The sequence below is a fragment of the Castanea sativa genome, chromosome 2 (genome assembly GCF_040712315.1).
Source record: "Castanea sativa cultivar Marrone di Chiusa Pesio chromosome 2, ASM4071231v1".
Taxonomy (NCBI): domain Eukaryota; kingdom Viridiplantae; phylum Streptophyta; class Magnoliopsida; order Fagales; family Fagaceae; genus Castanea; species Castanea sativa.
In genome coordinates, this window is record NC_134014.1 from 36,558,857 (window position 1) to 36,566,754 (window position 7,898).

Consider the following 7,898-nt stretch of genomic DNA (forward strand, 5'->3'; position numbering starts at 1 on the left):
CGTGGGTGAATTAATGAATTATAGATTCCCTTTCTTGAAAATCCTTACTTTCCTCAACCTAAAAAACAGACAGAATTCTAAAATCAAGCCGCCAATCTAATTTATTAGATAAATTCTAATATATACTAAGTTTTTGCTTTCGGATAAATTGTTGAAATGATTGTTTATTTAATTATAAAGTGAGAATTATTAGAGAGAGTGAGTGAGTACTGCAACTATAAGAAAACTAGTAACACAATGTACCGATAATATTATAATATTTTTCTAATATTATTTTGAAAAATGTTGTATATATATTATAACATAATTGTTATAGAGCTTGGTTAATAATGAGTTCATTATAAGAAACAACAATTATAATTTGCACTCAAACACATATTATAATTTTTTAGTTCAAGTAATAAATAAATAAAAACTAACTTTGGAGGAATATTATAGAATAAAAGTTAATATAGAATATGTCTTTCTCTTTCTCTTTAATTAATTCTAAAACAAAATACACATCTCAAACATTTATAATCAATCATATCATTTACAAAATTCACAAGTTTACAATGACCAACCTTAACATTGAAATCGTAATTGCCACTGTCACTCAATGTAAAATGCAAGCACCATTTCTTGGTTGTAGCCAACTCATCCATCTTAGGATTAGATGTGACAGCAATGCTAGAATTAGATAGGTGTCATTGAAATATTAAAGGTAAATAACATTATTTTTTGTCTGTGTACATTTAACATAAAATGACATAAATATTTATAGATAAATATATAAAATAGTAGAAGTGCAAGAGGTGAAAATGGTGAATTGAAATGCAAAAAATTTTGTGTATACGTGAAAGTGAAGAAAAGTCTTGAAATTTTGAACCAAATAAAACAAATAATATTTATTTTTTATTAAGAAAAATCTTAAAACATTGAACCAAATGAAACAAAAAATCAATATTTAATTTGTCCGTGATTCTGATGTGATACTTGAGAATATTTTAATTTTCTATGCAAAGAATACATCATTTGGTGAAATTTCATGCTTTCTCACATTAGATCTCTGATTATATATATATACACACACACACACACACACACATACACACACATATATATATATATATATATATATATATATATATATACATATACATTTAGATATATTGATTATGTGACAGCAATGCTAGAGTTAGGTAGATGTCATCGGAAGATTAAAGGTAAATAATATTGTTTTTGGTCCATGTATATTTGACATAGGATGACATAAATGGCTATGGATAAGTATATATAAAAGAGTAGAAGTGTAAGAGATGAAAATGGTGAATTGAAATGCAAAGAATTTTGTGTATGCGTGTAAGAGAAGAAAAGTTTTGAAACTTTGAACCAAAGAAAACAAATAATATCTATTTTTTATTTAAAAAAATCTTGAAACATTGAACCAAATAAAACAAAAATTAATATTTAATTTGTCTTTATTTCTGATGTAACACTTGAGAATATTTTAATTTTCTTTGCAAAGAATGCACCATTTGATAAAACTTTATGCTTTCCCACGTGAGATTTCTGTTTATATATATATATATATATATATATATATATATATATATATATATATTGATATATTGATTTATGAGCAAAATGCAAAAAGTCCCGAGCTTTGAGTTAATTTCTAACATTTTCTTATACATTCAATTTAGTTTTATTAAAAATGATAAAATTTATCTTTCTCAATTCTGTCGCATGTGACGTGAGTGACAAAAACTGGTCAAGTGTTCATATTTTATTTAAATTTATCAAAATAATTTATTTTAAATTTTATTAAAATCATTTTAAAATGAATTTCATTTATTTCATTATTTTTTCTCTTTGCTTTAGGAGCCGCTGTTGATGTTTGGAGTCATATAATAAGTCTAAAGACATATTGAATCGCATGATTGTTATAGTGACCGGCTATAATTAGGGTATGTTTGATTGGAGTGAAAACAAAGAAAATGAAAAATAGAGAGAGAAAAATAAGGTGAAAAATGATATTTTTTACTGTTTGGATGAGGGGGGGAGGGGGAGAGAAAGTGGTGGAGCTCATCAGTTTTCTCTCTTCTCCCTTTAAAATATAATCTCTCTAATTTGGAGAGAAAATTGGAGTAAAAAGTAAGAAAAATATTTAGACAAAACTACCCACTTATATAATTAACGTTTCTTGCTTTTTTTTTTTTTTGACTTTCTAGTTTCCTTGTAACGTTGGCTTTCTCTTTCTCTTTTTTTATTTTTATTATTATTTTTTTATTTTACTTTTCCAGTTCCCTTGTAACGTTGGGCCGTTGGCTTCCTTTTTTTTTTTTTGGGTAACGTTGGCTTCTTCGGTTCTTCCCCCCCTTTTTTTTTTCTTTATTCTTTTTTGGTTTTGTCATGGTGGGTTCTTCTTCTTTTCCTTTGTTTTTTTTTTTCTTAATTTTTATTTTTATTATTTTTTTAAGAAAACACTTTTGGATGATTTTTTTTATGTTATTTTTGAAAATGTCTACTTTTATCTATACACAATTTAAAAAAAAAGTATAACGTATTAATTTTTGTTTTATTTAAAAGGAACATGATGGTAAATTTATACAAATCTTATTTTCAACCAAATAAAAAAATTTTCCATCGTTCCACTTTTTCACCCTCTCAACCAAACACAAATGAGGAAAACTAAAAACTTTTCCATCCTCCCACTTTTCTGTTCTCTCACTTTTCCATCCTCCCAATCAAACGGACCTTAGTGTACAATAAAAATAATATTGATTGTAATACTCAAAAATAATATTGCATTAATTATTATTTATAGTTAAATAAATCATGAAAGAAAAAATTAAATTTATTGTGTTTTTTATTTATATAGAAATATTGTGTTTGTAGTATCATTGAAAGTCATATTATGATATTATAATTGTGGGGTCATGGATTTTGGGATTTGGCCGAGAGCATGTGGTTTTGGCCGAGAAGCATGGGTGGTCCGAGTTCGAGGAGTACTATCTCCTTAGATAAAGCCAAACGCAAATCTGGTATAGATCCTAATGATCAAGGATAACCTTTCTGGAAGTTCTAATGATAGCAACGAGCATCATGAACGTACAAGAAGGATAAGGACTCAAAAATATCTAAGGGAAAACTGCTACCACTGCATTAATGAGGAAGTGACCTCTGAACAGTATTATGACAGTCTTACAGCCACCCCAAAAGACTTTTAGAGGGGCTGATGGGACAACCATCAACTGTCCACATGTAATCCACGTGTAGGGTAAGGATGAAGGGAGATATATAATATAAATAAGGATAGAGATCTCAGAGAAAGGAGGAGGAAAAAAGGAGAAGAGAAAGCACTCTAGCAATCTCAACAACTCCTGTAACCATTGTCATCCAATATATGCTAGAACAGAGCTCCTCGGATTGTGCCAAGAACCAACTTTCTCGCACAAACTAGGTTCAATTCTTGTTGGCTCATCAATCAAAACCATATTAACTGTTATCCAAGCACTAAAACCTAGCTCTTTGACCTATTCTCTATAAATTTATTGTACTGGATTCACTGGACCCAGATCCCTTACATTTTGAGCTTGGTTTGAAAATTGTGTCCCTACAATAATATAATAAAATAAATTCTTATGGACCTATTTTTTATTATAATGAATCAGCTTGTTTCTCAATGCAATGGTGCCTATTAAATTTCCCCTTAATGAATGGGTAGAAGGATTGGTTAACAAAAGCCATAATATTTTTTATTTAAAAAAATTAGTGTCCATTTAGCAAAAAGCATTTTGCTGTTTATTTTTTTGTCTCACATTTTCTTATTTATTTAAAATTTAACGAAACTACCTTTTCTTTAAAATAAGTTAATTTTTATTTTTTCTTATCACATATTTAGTATAAAAAAAAATTACCAGAAATTTTATCTTTTATTTATGGTACAGCAAAAGGACACTACCTCTAGTACTATGGCCAATTGACAATTGTAGCATCCAAGAAGGCAAGGACTTAACGTGGCAGCATCCCATCTGCATGATGATTTCGAACGGTCCTGATGTGGTTTTTTGTTTGGATGTACAATTATACGCACGTACAGTTTGACGTGATAGTGAAACTACTGCCATAAAGACTGTACCCCAGAAGTAAAAAAACGTATATAACGTATTAGATATATGAGTCCAATTAATTTATGTCTTATAGTTATAGCACATATTAATTAAATTTTTTTAAAAAAAGTTAACGATTTTTTTTTATAAAATAATTTACTAATATATACACTAAAAGCACATATTAGTAAAACCAAAAACGTATTATAGAGAAATTCAGCACAAAAAAAAAAAGTATTATGGAGAAGGAGACCAGAAATTGCCCAAGCTGTCATCGCACTAGACTATATATAAGTGTACCACAGTACCAGTACTGTGTATCTATTATGATCTCGTCCATACAATATCACATGCCTCCATGTTAGAGTTCTGGACAATGGCCCCAATATTTTATTAGCCTTCTGCATAATTAAAGCTGCAATTGTCCTTTTTTTTTTTTTTTTTTTTTGAACTCACAAAGAAATATAAGAAGATGGCAGTGATACTCTACTTGCTAGATCGAGGCCTTCTCATTTGTATGCACTTTTCATTGCGATTTAAATCTGAGACCTTCACTTTTCAAATATTTAGAAGTGATCTCATAAGTCATAAGTCATAAGTCATGCATACTCACTAAAACAACCATCCCTTTGGTCCAGAAGTAATTTTCTAACAATAATAACATTTATATTCTATATTAAAAGAGCATTTGATTTTTTATTAATAAATATTAGATATATTCATGCATCTACAACCTCAACTCCCAAATTATTATTTTTTTAGGGCAAATTTCAATTTACTCTCCTGTAGTTTGGCTGAAATTTAAGTTATTTACATATGGTTTGAAATTTGATGTTTTATATATCTAAGGTTTGACTAAAATTTAAGTTGCTTACCTATGACTTGAAATTCCATGATGCAAGTGTTCTGCTACATTGTTTTTGATCTTATTATTATTATTTTTTTGAGAAAATGTTTATGATCTTATTTGATTTTGTATATTTATGTTTTTTTTTGTGTTTTTGGAGGAAAGACACATAAAAGTGAAGCAAAATTACATATTTAACCTTATTTTTAACAGAAGTGGGTTACAAAACTCTAACTAAGCTAACCTTAGGTAGGTAAAATATCAAATTTCAAATTATATATAGGCAACTTAAATTTAGATCAAATCACATATGAGTAAGTTGTAAATTTACTCTATTTTTTAAATATGATTCTCAATTCTTTTATAAGAGGAGACTTATCTCAGCGGCTGATAAAATAAATTTGCCCAAAGCTAATTTCATTTTGAAATATTGGAAATTTTCTCTTTTTAATTTGATATATAATTTGAAATTTAAAACTTCCCAAAACAGTATTAACATTAATTAAATTAATGCTCAATCAACGATTTCAAAAAAGATAGCCTTCTAGTCTTTTTAAAGCAAAAAATAAAAAGATAATCATTTTTTGTTTTAGTTGGGTCCATCTGATGGGAATCCATCATATTTTGGACGACATTTGTGGCTTCTTTGTCCACAAACTTTGATTAATCAACGCTAAAAAAAAAAGTGTATGAATTAGGACCTTTAGGATCAGTAAGTATAAAGTTTCTAAACTTATATATATTCATTTTAAAATGAATGGACTGAATTTTCATAAATTTAAATATAAACTATTACAATTTTAATAACTATTTAAATTACTGATACTTAAAGTTATATAAATATATAAAAAGTAAAAACTCTAGAGGTACTTGATAATTTGATATATATATATATATAAAATATGTGAAGCATTTTTCTGGGGACTTGAATCCGACTATTTCTCATCACCTCACAAGTCACAAGAGAATTTTATACTAATAAAGTAACCATTGCTTTAAAGATACTTGGTGGTTCATTCAATAGTTCTAAATAATTGAATAGTTCTACCAAAAAAATAATAATAATTGAGTAGTAACCATATGCAAATTTAAGTTATGAAAAAAGCATATTCCTTGTTTTAGATGCTAGCAGCGTAGTATTTGCTTAAATTTTGGTAATATCTTCCCTCAAAGATGCCATGTACCTTTCTAACTTTTACTCAAGCATAACTTTATCATTTATTTATTTATTTTTATAGGAGCTTTATCTAAATTAAAAGACTAATAACGTTCCGAATCATTTTTTTAGTTCCTAATCCACCTTCAGTTCTGTCACAGCCAAAGAAAAAAGAAAAAAGAAAAAAAACCTTAGATCACCCACTTTTTTTTTTTTTTCTTTTTAATGAAAACAAAAAATTTTCCTTAGACCACCCAAATTTTGCTTCTTCTGAAGTGCTAATACGTGAACTTGCAATATTTTTAGGGTAAATATTAGTGCACATAGTATTTTAGACACAACCCTTACTTTTATTTATTGAGTAATTAATTTGGGATGTTAACAACTTTGTCTTTTATATAAATATATATATATATATATATTTCTTCAAAAAAATATATAAATATTTATTCTTCACGCAATATGTTTTTTTTCCCCTGATTAAATAGGAACACACTTCCTACAAACTTACGTAATATTCTTCACGTAATACCTTAAAAATCAAAAAAGAAAAAATTACTGTGCTTTGTGCATATATGCTCGTGCACTTGGCATTAATGAATTCCACATTTTCACAATAATGGCAGGAAGTATATTTTCTTTGCCAAAAGTTGCAATCCAATTTCTTAATTAAAAGTAGCAATATTATTATTATTATTTTTCTTCCTCTAGTTGCTTTTCTTCCTGAATTACTTAATGCATCGATCTTACGTACCCTTCGGGTTAAGAATTAGTATTACTATTAGAATAAATAATGCATTCCATGATTGTGTTTAAAAAGTTGCCACTACATACGTCATTTGTGGACACTGGACATTTATATTTATACCTCATTTTTTTTAACTGTGTATGTAATTTTTTTTTTTGGGGTTTTGTTTTGAGAATCTACTGTGTATGTACTTCTAGTTTTACTTTTACCCACTTTATCTAACAAATAAATAAGTAAAAAAACTAATCCAAGCACATTGATATGAACATGGTTCTATAAGTACAACCAATTATCGAAGATGAATTTTACTGTATAATTTTTTTTTTCTTCAGAACCTTCCTGCATTGATTTATTATAATGGAAAAAAGCCCACTACGGTGAAGGAGAGAGTTCAAATAAAAAATTCCAATACATTCCCTATTGCACACATTGTGCCATCCAACAAACTAAAGATACTGTACCTTGTGAGTTGTGAGAGATATAAAGCATCAAATCCTTTGCTAATCTATTTCTATTTTATGTGAACACTATCATCATGTGCTTCTTCTGTGGTCTAAAATGCTAGAAGCAGATATATAAGATTCTCCAAAGTTTGACTGCCTCTCACAATTGAAATCTAATCATAAAAATGCATTATATTCATTTCTTTGAAAGTTGGCAGAAGGAACTGTAAAAGCCTGGAAGGTTGGAACTTGCAAGCTTCCCACTTTATATTATTCTTACGGCCTTATAATAGTTAATTGATATATGTCTGACATTTGAGCTATAAATGATAATTAATATATGCACATGTATTATCTCATGATGTGGATACCTCTACCAAATACCTATCTCATACCTCTGCTGCTATTTTTTTTTGGGAAAAAAATGTATTTAAATCTGGATTTTTTTTTTTGAAAACAACAAAATATACTAATTGGTTAAGCTACAAGGCTCTTGATGTATTCTATTATACTATGCTATTGTTATACACAAAGCATTTCACAAAAAATATTAACAATGATTGATGCGATAAGTTGTTATTGACAAAAAGAAAAAATTTATTTGTGGTAG